The sequence below is a fragment of the Dipodomys ordii genome, unplaced genomic scaffold (genome assembly GCF_000151885.1).
Source record: "Dipodomys ordii isolate 6190 unplaced genomic scaffold, Dord_2.0 Scaffold188, whole genome shotgun sequence".
Taxonomy (NCBI): domain Eukaryota; kingdom Metazoa; phylum Chordata; class Mammalia; order Rodentia; family Heteromyidae; genus Dipodomys; species Dipodomys ordii.
Window position 1 is genome coordinate 664,839 of NW_012267404.1, and position 14,003 is coordinate 678,841.

A 14,003-nucleotide genomic window follows, 5' to 3' on the forward strand; every position below is an offset into this window, starting at 1 on the left:
TAAGCAAAAAGAAAAAAGCCGGAAGTGGCGCTGTGGCTCAAGTGGTAGAGTGCTAGCCTTGAGCTGAAGAGCTGAGGGACAGTACCCAGGCCCAGAGTTCAGGCCCCACAACCGGACCTTAAAAAAAAAAAAAAGATACTGTACAGAGGGATTACAGTTATATGAATAAGGTAATGAGTATATTTCCTATGGAGCATTGTTTCCCTCCCTTTTGTTTTTCCCCACCATCCTTTCCCTCCCTAACTCCACCCCTCCAAGTTCTAAAGTTCATTTTCAACATAATGTCTTGTACATCTATATGTGTGTGTGTGTGTGTGTGTGTGTGTGTGTATAAAATCACATTTTCTTGATCCATTCATCTACTGAGGGGCATCAGGATTGGTTTGATATCTTAGCTATGGTGAATAATGCTGTGATAAACATAGAATGCTGGTAGCTTTAGTATGGCCTTGTTTATGATCGTTAGAGTAAATGCCCAAAAGTGGGTATAGGGGAACTCTATGTGTTGTCTTTTGAGGAACCTCCATACTGCTTTCCAAAGTGGTTGAACAAGTTTACACTCCCCCCCAACAATTCAGCAGGGTTCCCTTTTGGGGCAAACCCCAGCATCTGATGTCATTAGATTTCTTGATTATAGTCATTCTAACTGGGGTGAAGTAGAATCTCAATGTTGTTTTGATTTGCATTTCTTTTATGGCTAGAGAAGTTGAACATATCTTCATGTGTCTACTGGCCATTTTTATTTCCTCTTCAGAGAAGTCTCTCCTTAAGTCTATAGCCCACTTAGGAATGGGACAGTTTTTTTCTTTGAGGATTTGTTTCTGGGCAGTTTAACTTTTTGAGTTCTAAGTATATTTTAGAGATGAGGCCCTTGTTCGTTGTATGACTAATGAAGATCTTCTCCCAATCCGTGGGCTATTGATCTTGCTAGTTATGTCCTTTGCCATGCAGAAACTCTGCAGTTTAATGCAATCCTATTTGTCCAACCTTCATTTTTAAGTCGGGTGCCGGTGGCTCACACTTGTAATCCTAGCTTCTCAGGAAGCTAAGATCTGAGGATCACAGTTCAAAGCCAGCCTTGTCAGGAAAAGCCATGAAACTCTTATCTCCAATAAGCTACCAGAAAACCAAAAGTGGAGCTGTGGGACAGCACTCAGGCCCAGAGTTCAAGCCCCATAACCAACAAAAAATAATAATAATAATTTTTAAAGAGTTTAAAAACATCCAAATTCAGATAATATGTATAAGCCTATATACCAATACTAAGAATGGTATTAGAAGCCTTCATATTACTTCTTCTATATAATGTATATCCATAAAAATTTATTTATGGAAACTACAAACATAATTCCAAGACAGAACCAATACAGAGTATTTTACAGTATTTTAATATTTCCTTTTCACTCAAATCCACTTGGTCACACTTTCTACAAACAAATACGCTGGATTAAAACAACAATCTTCTTAACTCCAGCTTGAATGCCTGAGTATTTTGAGCACATAATGAAGCGGAGGCAATGAATTTTGCTTAAAACCTGATTTCCACTCAGAGCTTAACTTCACAAATGATCATCAAATGGTCTACCTACGTAGGTAAAATTATAAAGCTATTATAAAGAAAGTCTAGGGAATTTGTAAAGTTAATATAAAACAATAAGCATATGGATACACATGTAATTGGTCCCCACTAGTAATATGTGGAAATAAATTTTATTAAAGAAGGAAGGCCTCAGACAAAGAAGAGTCATATGATCAAAATTAATGATTTGATTTTGGTTCTATAACCTCTTACACCATTTACTCCCACTGTCCTAAGTTGTTTATATTCACTCTGCTTTCTCTCCTGCCCCCTGGTGTTGATTAATGCCATATAAGTCACTGTTTCAACTCCAAAAGGAAGACTGGAAAAACAATAAGAGGAGTGACCTTCAGTAAATCTCTCCTCTGGATGATCCAGGCCCTCTGCAGTCTCCTCTCTGGATTTTACTACCCTCTGTTATGGAATGAGAGAACTGGAATAGAACCAGTGTTTTCTAAGTTGGGAATTTTGCCAATAAACATGGGGTAGACTAAGAGCTCTGGGGAGTTTTATTACTATTCATGGACTTTCTCTAATTATGGTCTGGCATCATCCAAACATTATTTTGTCTTCTTCATCTTAATCATACAGCCATTTGAGGTTATAGAGCTATGCTGTGTTTTGAACATTGTTCCAAGGGTTACTAGGACTCATTACCATATCCCTTTCGCTTTAATAATGTTACAATCTTCGTTTCAGAAATTCAGCCTCATGAAATACGCAGGGTACAAGGAGCTGCTGATTGTGTGGCTTACACAAGCAAGTCTCTTTCAACTTTTTATTAAAACAACAACAACACCCCGGTGGCTGTTTTCCAGGTCACCAACTCATTTTCTGCAATGTGGTCTTTCCTCAATGCCCCAGTCAAGGAAGTACAACTTTACAGTCATTAATATAAAAATGTCAGTACCTTCACCATGATTGGATGTAACTTGGAAGAGCCTCATAACTGATCTTCATATCCCACAGTCAACATCAGTGAGATTGAAACATCTTGTTATAATTTTAAAAAAGGATAGATCTCTATTTTTCAAAAGTGTCAGTTCACATGCCTCGGTGAAGAATAAGCTATCTTTTGCATGATTTCTTTCTTGCATCTTTAGACATATTGGAGAGAAACACTAATATTTGATGAAAGAGCATTTATAAAGCATTTCAATAATGTTTACTTTGGCCTAGTCACTGTTTTACACACTTTACACGTAGTAACCCTGTGTTCTGTATAAAAATATTATAAGATAGACACCATGGACTAACTTATCCAAGACAATCCAACTAGTAGGAAACAGAACCACATTTCAAAACCCTCTGGAATCCAGGCTGTGAGTATGTAAGTTGATTTGAACAGGACAAGTATCACACTGGTACCTAACAAGACCAAAGAGAAGCTCTAAAGAGAGCCTAAGGAGATTCAAAAAGGAAAGCTTCAACAAGTTACTGAGATTCAGGAAAGCCAACAAAATAGGTAAAACTCAGTTATGGTGCAGAATCATCTTTGCAGCAGTTAGAGAAGAACAGAGCTTATGACTCAGCCATTGAGAGCAAAGGAAGTCACAATTGAAATGATGCCAGTGGCCCATCATTTTACTCCAGTGGGCAAGAGAAGACATGAAGGGGTTGGAGGAGAGCACCAGCCACTGATATTAAGTTCAAGTACTGGACTTGGACAAAAAAAAGAAGAAATTAAAAGTGTTGATTGGTAGATTATCCCATGAGCCATTCAATTTGTACTGAAGATAGTTTCAAGTATGATTCTCACTACCTCAATTTTTTGTTTATTTTTAACTCATGCTCCATCTCTCAAAATCTCTATAGGTGCAGAGAATAATCTAGGTACATATGTAAAAGCTAAAAGAAGGAGTTACAGAAAGTCAAGGAAACCACTTGAAACATATAAGATATCTATCTAATAAGGTGAGGAAGAAGAAAAGAAATAAAAAGGATCAAAAAAAAAGATGACACATTTGGTCCCTCTTGATCAGCTGGAAAAAAACTATGGAGAGGTAAAAAGTCATATCCTATCAGGCTGGCTTGGTGACAATGAGCTGTGGAAACTTCATATACATTTGCTATATGTGCCTCACAACTTTAGCAAAACTAGTGGTCTCCGGGGGCCAGAATGGGCAAAGAGAAGCAAGACATATTGGCTGACTACAGGAAGAACAATTTAGCTAGAGGGAAAGATTCCAGATTGTGAGGGGAAAAAGGGTTGAAGGAAGGACCAAAGGAGAGAGAATCTATAGTATTACATTGGCCCTGTTGCCCAAGCTGGATTGCCATGGCTATTCACTGATTCTATCTCACTGACACACTGTGAAGATACCCAATCAGCATAGCAAACTCCTGGTCTCAAGAGACACCTCCGAGGTAGCTGGGATACAGGCACACACTGCCACCCAGCTAACATTAAAATTTCTTAAATCTCCTGGATTATCTTGAACAAAATTAGAGATTAAAAATGAAAAAGCAATGACTAAAATAACTGAATACATGGGGATCTTTCTCTCATATTGATGGTTACATTTCCAAGTTACTACAATTTCTCCATTTTATTTTAATTTTTTAAAATTTAACTTTATTGTCAAGGTGATATGCAGGGTCTCCAGTTTAATCATAAAAGTATAGAAAATAAACATGTAAATTGGAAAATGTCAATATGTGTAAATATAACAACAAAATTCCCTCCTGTATAACTCATGTAAGCTAATTTTAAAAATTAAGGGGGCAGTAAAACCCACTAGACACTATGTTGAAAATGAACTATACAGCTTTAGGGGGAAGGAAGTTGGGAGAGGAAAAATAGAGAGAATGAGGGAGGAGATGACACTGTTCAAAAGGAAATGTGCTCATTACCTGACTTGCATAACTGTAACCCTTCTGCATCTCCTTTACAATAAAATTTAAAAATTTTAAAAATTTTAAAAAATTACATGAGCTAGGTACCAGTGGGTTATACCTATAATCCTAGCTACTCAAGAGGCTGAGATCTGAGAATCACAGTTTGAAGCCAACCCAGGTAGGAGAGTCCATGAGACTCTTTTCTCCAATTAACCACCAGGAAACAGGAAGTGGAGCTGTGTCTCAAAATGGTAGAGCAGTATCTTTGAGCTAATTCATGCAAAACAACTGACCAAAAAATAAAAAAGAAAGAAAGAAATGAAAAAGGAAGAATTAAGAAGAAATAATTGAAACATGATTGAAGGACATTTTCAAAGCTTTTAATATGACTCTATGGGAGATAGGAGAAGGAGAGGGTTTTGCAGAGAAAGGGACAGAACTAGCTAAGAGATATCAATGTTTATAGAAACTTCAATGAAAGGAAAATCAAGCTTGGTGTGATGGTATATACCTTATCTCAGGAATTAAGAGGCTTAGGCAGAAGGACTGTAAATTTGAGGCCAATCCAGACTACATTATCATATCTTGTCTTGAAAAAAAAAACAACAGGGAAAGAAAAATCAGAATGAGAATATTGTAGAAAAAATAATAAGCAGGTAATAACCATATTAGCTCTACTAACTTAGAATGTATTATAGAGCTTTAAAAAATAAGCTAACATTTGTGTAGGATCTTTGTGAGACAAAGAGTCCATAAACAGACCTAGTTACTATCAAAATATAATATGGGATACAGGTGGGTATTTCTAGTAAAGGGAGGGGAGAATGGCTTGCTCAACAGACAGTCATCTAGCCAGCCATGAAGCAGGGGAATCTGAAGGATGTACATAGTAAATTGTTTTCATTTACCTTTGTGAAGAGGAACTAAGTGTTTTGATAACATGGCAACAAGTTCAAATAAAGCACCTAAAGACTGATGTCTTATTGCATTTGGGTTGATATAATAAAATAGCAGATTCCGGGTAAGGTATAAAGAAACAAGAATCATTTGCCTCAAGATTCTGATGTCTGTCAAGAACATGACATGAACATGTAATAAGAGGCCACACAATGGAGGGTGTTGTATGATGCAAGTACAAACAAGAGGAAGCAAGAAACTGGAGAGGGTCAAGGGATCTCTTTTAAAACAACCTGCTCTTAGCCCACTTCCAGAGAACCGCAGTAAATCCTTCAGGAGGTCCTGAGCGCCTTCCACTGGACCTAAACTCTTAAAGGTCCCACCACCCTCCATGTATTTTGGCAGACATTTTGGCAGACATGTATCCCAACTATGGTAAGAGAATTTTGAAAGAGAATTAGCTGGCCTGGTTCAATCTACTCAGGGTACTATACTTTTGATGACTTGGAGAGTTTCCATTTTAATTCCAGTCTTAGGAAGTGATGAGAAAAATTCACTTAGTAAGAGAGAACAAACATAATGTATGGTCTTAAATTCTCTTCTTCTCTATCTGCAGTTCCTCTCCTCTAAGAAGCTAGAGAAAACCTCATGACTCATTAGATTTGTCCATGCTAGATGAGCCAGATGTCCTATATACATTGTCATTGCTATTTTTGGATGGGCATCTACATCTCTAGTGTAGTCCCATTCTTTACTAAATCTTCATGTACTCTGTCTGCCTATATCTAACCAGACCACTAGGTTCATATTGTCTAGATGTAGGCTTTATGGTTCATAATCTGACTTCTGCAATCAGCTATGAAATTTGGCTATGTGGCAGAGAGAATCAAAGCATCTTTGGAAGAAAGAATACTAAATATAGATCCCCCATTTATAAAGTATCAACATTTACTTTACAAGTGACAAAATTAACTTTCTCTTCTCCTATACCCTACATATATGCAAACACATCAGGTCACTCTAACTTTGGACAAAACCATTAATAATTACTTGCTCCAAAAGATATTCAGAGCTCTTCATTCTTTTCTTTTAAGTTGTGTTATCTCCCTTAGCCACGGAGAGAAAAGGCAGACCTGGTGTAGGCCAGGACTTTATGTTAGAGGCCTGTTTCTATTCTGCAGCTCCATGTGGAATAAGGAGTGGAAAGTTCCTGCTGGGGAAGTAGAGGAGGATGAGCAATATTCCAGATCCCACTGAGTCAACTATTTGTACCAGGGCTTTAATATTTTGTCCAGTGTCATAACTCTTCGAGAATGTCAACCACAACTTTAAAAAACACATCTCAAAGCCAAGTTTCTCCAAGCCTTGTCTTCTCTCTATTAGCAAAGTGCTGAATACTTTAAATGAGAAATTGTTCAGAGTGTGGTGTGTGTGTGTGTGTGTGTGTGTGTGTGTGTGTGTGTGTGTGTGCATGCCAGTCCTGAGGCTTGAACTGAGGGCTTAGGTGCTGTTTCTGAGCTTTTGTGTTCGAGGCTAGCACTCTACCATTTCACGTCCAGCATTTTTTGGTGGTTAATTGGGCATAAGAGACTCAGACTTTGCTGCCAAGGCTGGTTTCAAACAATGATTCTCAGATCTCAGCTTTCTGAGTAGCTAGGATTACAGGTGTGAGCTACCAGCACCTGGCTAGAAATTGTTAAATTTTGAAGTCACTTAGCAAAATTGGAAATTATTTGAGAGCCACTGAGAGACACAGTACTTCCAAATACCTTTACCTCCCTAATTCTAAAAAAACAAATCTAAAGAGCAGAGTGATGGTGATGAGCAAAATAGCATTAGATCTTACTTTCCTACATACATTATTGAGTTTTCATTTTACAGTTTAGAGCCCAAGCATTTGCTGATTAGGAGTTTTTCTTCCTGAAAAAAAGGACAGAAGAAAATTATTATTATTAAGAACAAACAATGTATCTCAATTCTTTTCTATATATAATAACATCATTTCTGGTACAATATTATTACTATATAATCCTTATTTTCAATTAAATGATATTAAGTTAAAAAGATGATAAGAGCTATTGCTTAAAATGAGGCAAAAGGTGATTTGTCTTGCCTCTGCCTCCTCCCTCCCCCGCCAATTTAAAATTAGGATTTCATTTACTGAATATCTACATGGTAGAAATTGAAGGAGGTTATTATTTTGAAAACTGAACACAGAAATGCAAGGTTGTATTGAAAGACCACAGGCACCAGGTACTGGTGGCTTGTGCCTGTAATTGTAGCTACTCAGAAGGCTGAGATCTGAGGATCACAGTTCAAAGCCAGGCTGGGCTGAAAAGCCCTCATGAAACTCTTATCTACAATTAACCACAAAAAAAAAAAAAACAGAAGTGGTGCTGTGGTTCAAAATGATAGAATGCTAGCCTCAAGCAAAAAAGCTCAAGTACAGCACCCAGGCCCTGCGATCAAGCCTCATGACTGACAAAAGGAGAGAAAGAAAGGAAGAAAGGAAGAAAGAAAGAAAAGAAAGAAGGAAGGAAGGAAGGAAGAAAGGAAGGAAGGAAGGAAGGAAGGAAGGAAGAAAGAAAGGAAGGAAGGAAGGAAGGAATAAAGGAAGGAAGGAAGGGAGGAAGGAAAGAAGGAAGGGAGGAAGGAAGGAAGGAAGGGAGGAAGGAAGGAAGGGAGGGAGGAAGGAAGGAAGAAAGGAAGGAAGGAAGAAAGGAAGGAAGGAAGAAAGAAAGAAAGGAAGGAAGGAAGGATCGATCACAGGGATCACAGGGGCAGCACTAGAGTAATAACATTTTACATGTGATTTGCCCATTCATTTTTACACACTTTTCAACCTGCATCTCACTCTTCATTAAAACCCTATGAAACCGCATCCATTATTCCATACATAGATGGGGAAACTGAGGCCCAGTAAAGTCAAGGGTCATAGCTATTGAGTGATAGAGTCATCTTTTGAAACCAAGACCAATTCCCATGTGTATACTTTATCTTAGGAATAAGCTGGTTCCTTCACAGACACAACACTGATCTGAGCCTGTGCTCTGTTGGGACTCCTGTCTCTTCCTCACCCCCATATTTAATCAGTTTCCATGCCCTACATGCTTTCACCTTCACAGTTTTTCTCTGTGTATTTCTCAGTATTTCATGTATGTACTCTTATCTTCAACCTTGCTCCTCCTCACCTTTTCCTTGAATTGTTGTGATAGTCTCTCCCCAGCTTTTCCCACCCTAGATGGTGGCACCCAAATTCATCGCAATCAACAAGCATATGGCTCTGACCACAAAATCCTAAAATAGCTATCCCTCATCTTTATCTACTAAAGCAAACTGAACAACTGAACAAACTGCTGACGTTTACTCATAATCCCCACCTGTCTAACCAACTTCGTTTCTATTTGTCATTCTCTGGCCCTACCAGTGCAAGACACTGTCTCTCAGCCTATAGAGCTCTTTCAGCACTCAACCATTCATTCTTTCATGACAAATGCCTAGTCCTTTTTCTAGATTCCTCTTAGATGTTATTTCCCCAAGAAGCCTGCCACCTTCCCACCTCAGAGGATCCCTTTGTGTTTTCCATAAGATCCTGGGACTATTTCTTATTCTTTCACTTAGCATAAGCATAGACGTTGACAAAAACCTGTTTTATGTTTGTGCCCTCTGGTAGAGTGTTAACTCCTTGAAGACAAGGACAATGTGTTATTGTCTGTATAACTCTAACATCTGGCATAATATTTGGCCCTCAAGCATGTTGGATAAATTAAATACATGGTCATGAAAACAAATTACTGGCTTCCCAGAAAAAAAAATTCTGCACACGTAATAGAGAAATTGAGATGGCATTTGAAGTGAAGTGAAAGCTGCAAATGGACAGGTTATAAGAACAACAAAAAAATGTCAAAAGATGCTTTCAGAAACAGTCAAGAGAGTCTTGTTAACAAAAAAAAAAACCATTCTAAATAAAGGTAGTAAACTACTAAGTTGGCAGTCAGGAGGAAAAGTTATTTCAAAAGTACTACAGAGCTTTTGAAATAACTTTTCCTCTGACTGCCAACTTATGCCCCAGACCTGGGAGCCCCAGAAAAAGGACAAGTTGTCCTGGGACTTGGCAGGTTGTTTTCAGATCATAAACTGAGTGCTAGGACCAGGACCAATGGACACTTGGGTTCTTTTAAGCAACAATTCATCAGGAATCTGTGTGTGTATATGTGTATTTGTCATTCTTTGATTGTTCTTTATTACTTCTGACTATTGCCTAACTTCTCCTTTTCTTCATGGCTTCCAAATAACTTTTTCCTCCTCTATCATCCAATGCCTCCTTTATATTTTTTAATCGCTCATTTTATTGCTTATGTAAGGGTACCACCATTGACTGACTATAAAACCTCCTAGAAATTTCTCCTGACTACTGGATGCCTCTTATTTGGAAAGTATACAGGTCAATTAAGTCTGTACCTTGTTGTACCATGGTCTCCTGTTTGTTCCTGCTCTTCCCTTCCCTCTGCTTAGAAGTCGTTCATCTGGCCAAACCCTACCCATCATGCAAGTTCTAGCTTCAGTGTGAAATTTCCCCCAAGTCTAGAAACAGAGACAGAATGCCCTGTTCTTCTCCATGTGCTTTAGAGGTCAATTTACTTAGACAGATAAAACAGATTTTGTAGTACTTGGTGATTTTTTTTGTTTGCATAATCATCTCCTCTATTACACTATGAACTCCTAAGGACAGCTACCAAATTGCACCCACTTAGAATATTGTACGTATTCAAAGAGACTGGTTTAAGTAGCCTGTATTATTATTTTCCCACAATAGTCTAACAGACTATTACTAAGCAAATAATTACATAATTAATTAGCAAGCAATTTCCATATGCATATCAAAAGATAACTAGAGGGTGTCATGAAAGCTTCTGATGAAGAGACGTGACCTAAGTCATGAGAAATCAAGGAAGTCTTCTTCCCTTAATGAATGATATTCAGGCTGAAAGTAGGAGGGGGGGGGAAGAGAGCATCATTAGCATGAGCATTAGCTAGGTGAATGGGGCTAGTCTGGGAAGACAGAATATACTTGAAGTACAAGATGACTTAGAAAACCTGCACAAGGGCTTATTAGAGACTTTCAATTGTCCCTCCAGATGCACATCCCACATTTTTGCCATAGACTTTGTACTCATTTGTGTCACTCAGTTAGTAGGCTTTCATGCCCTCTGGCTTCTACTGAGAGGCTAGAAGAGGGAGAGAGGAAAAGGAAATCAAAGCATTGATTCACCAGCATCCATCCTGACAGGTGGTGATGATGCCTTCACTGCTCTACTTGTGGCCATGGCTTCTATCAGCTGATGATCCCCATGGACGAATCCATAGACTCTTGGGTGGCTTTTCCAATTGTTCTTCAGAACTAGAAATGCTAACAGCTCCTTGAGCTATGATCACAGGAACCTTCACTTTTTTGATGTCTCAAATCTAGTCCACAACCTAATAATTACCCATTTCAATTGATTTTGCTATTTTCCTGCCAGATCTGACTGGTTCAAAAACATGTTTTTATTATTAAAGATAATAAAAGGCATTTTTTTTTGGTCTGGTCGTGGGGCCTGAACTCTGGGCCTGGGCGCTGTCCCTCAGCTCTTCAGCTGAAGGCTAGCACTCTACCACTTGAGCCACAGCGCCACTCTCGGCTTTTTTCTTTTTGCTTATGGAGTGCTGAGGAATCGAACCCAGGGCCTCATGCATGCAAGGCAAGTGCTCTACCACTGAGCCACCTTCCCAGCCCCAAAAGGCATATTTTTTAAAGGCAGCAAATGAGAATCTACATCAAGCAGGTGTTAAATTATAAGGACTTTAGATTTTTACTCTAAGTGCCATAGGTTAAACAGTTGAAGTAGGTAATCAAGTTGGTTTGTTGTTGTTGTTTTTAAGCACTCTACCAGCTATTATGTAGAGACCTGGCAGGAAGAGGGGAAAGAGCTAGACAGGGATCTAGTTAGGATGAAACAGCAGTCACAAAGATGACAGAGGATGACCATGATAAAACTAAGAGGAATCAAGAAACAAGGAAAGCCAACAAGACCTTGAACACAGTACACATGAATGTGTGGTTTCATTGATCAGAAAGACTAGACCAGAGACTCCTCATTCTGGCTTTAAATATCACCCAACCCTGGGCACTAGGCCTCTCATACAGCTTAGATGGCCCAATTCAAGTGACCCTTTTACTGGTCCCAATGTGCCTTCTACTTTACATCCTCTCTCTCAGATATTCTTTACTCTAAGGCCTAGGCCAAAAAATAAATAAGTAACCACAGCTAACAATTTCTAAGAAGTGATGATTTTCAAGCACTATGTCACCAGAATTAGCTCATGTAATCCATCTATCTATTAAGTAGTATTTTCATTTACTCTATTTTATAGGTGAGAAATCTAAGGTTTCAAAAAAATCAAGAGTGCATAATTATATCATACTGGATGTAAATCCAGACCTTCATGACTTCAGGACACTATAATTGATTCTGATCTAATGCTTCTCAAAAAATAATGAACTCTACTGCTGACTTCTTAAAATGACAAGCATTGGACTACATTTCCTCAAATTGATCCTCATAACAACCCTATTAGATAATACTCCATTTAAATATTATCTCTAGAATATGAAACAAAAGCAAAGAAAATAAGAGATCTGCCCTAATGCAATCTCCTCCACAAAGCCTTGCCTTTCCCATACTCTTGAAAACATTCCCCCTTCTGTGAAGTGAGAGGCACTGTAGTGTATTTCCAATCACTTGTCATCCTGTACTTCATAGTGTGGCTAGTTATTCTGTATTGTCTTTTTTTGGTAATAGACTAGAAGGACAATCTGGGTCTGGCTCACCATTCATTTCCTCAAAGCATCAGCCTATCATTCTCCGGCTGCACTACCTAGCATTTGCTTGATTCATGTAAATACTTGCAATGTGTTCGTTAATGAATATAAGAATTTTGTAGCATGCCATCAAGGAACTCAACCAGTGATGAGGAGTGACAAAGTGTCACTTGGTATTTGCTCAGACCACATTGCTGAGCTCTCCAGCTAGGGCAGAACCAGTTATCTCTCAGTTACTAAACTTTTTGAATCATATTCAACTCCAACCCAGTGACCTTGTTTAAAGGAATACATTGCAATTTCTTACAATGAGGTGGTTAGGTAATAAAAAACAATCATAGTAATGGAGCATTACAGATTTTAGAAACTCATCACAACCAGTTCTGTTCTTTTCTTTTTCTTTTAGTAATACTGGTTTATTAAAATGAGATAAATCACTATAGATTTAAATATCACCTCTGCCTTCTTAACATTAGAGTCCTCACAAATATTTCCTGAAGATTGTATCAGACAGAAACATGGGTTTATTAATCTTGCCTGCAAGGAAAAGCACTTCAAAAAGTATTTTACGATATCATGAAAAGTGAAGATTTTATTGGGGTAAGATTCAAATTCAGGTTTTCAAAAGTCAGAGAATTAATAGAAATTGAATAAAACTAGTAGATGATAATCACTTTTTGTTATCTTTAAATAGTTGTATTAGGGATTTCAATTTAACATGTCCATTTATGTGTACAAAATATCTTGACCAGCGTCATTCCTTCATCTCCCATCTAGTCCATCTATACCCATCTCGCAAAGGTTTCTACTTACATTTTTGTATGTATATTGAGTATTATAACTGTATTCACCCACAAGTCCTCTCTCTATTCACTCACCCTTCCAATCTTTACACCCCTCCAATGAGACATGTTTCAGCCTGCTCATCTTCATTTTGTTAAGCTGTTAATTGTTCAAGGAGGTTATATCATAGAAACCCATCCCTATGTATACCATCCTTTAGTCAGTTTGATTGCATGTATAGGTTTATGGCCCTGTATATATTTTCATAAGTATTTCTATTGTAGGTCTAACTTCCACATATGTGAGAAAATATGTCACTTTTGTCTTTCTGAAACTGACATACTTTATTCAATATGATCTTTTTCAGATCTATCCTTTGCCATGAAAATACATACTATCATTCTTCCTGATGGATGAATAAAATTCAATTGTATGTGTATACTATATTTTCTTGATTAATTTGTTGGCAGTAGGGCATCTGAGCTATTTCTATAACTTGGTTATTGTGAATAAGGCTGTAAGGAACTTGTATTCATTCATTATTGTATCCCGACTTGCAATCTTTTGGATAACTACCTGAGAAATCTCCATACTGAGTTCCACAATAGTTGCTCTAATTTATATTCCCACAAGCAGTGCATTAGGGTTCCCATTTATCAATTCTCTTTCCATTTTCTGAACCCTTGGACTCTTGTCCAGGAAGTTCCTACCTAGTCTAGTGTTTTTCTTACCCTTTCTTGTAGTATTTTCAAGGTTTCAGTTACATTAAGATCTTGGATCCACTTTGAATTGATAGTAGTACAAGGTGAAAGACAGATCCAGTTCTAGTCTTCTGAATATGGATATCCAGTTTTCCCAGCACCATTAATTAAAAGACCCTATATTTTCCCCAAAATATTCTTTTGACTCCTTTGTCAAAAATTAGGTGGTTTGGGCTGGGAAGGTGGCTCAGCGGTAGAGCGCTTGCCTTGCATGCCTGAGGCCCTGGGTTCGATTCCTCAGCACCACATAAGCAAAAGAAAAAAGCCAGAAGTGGCGCTGTGG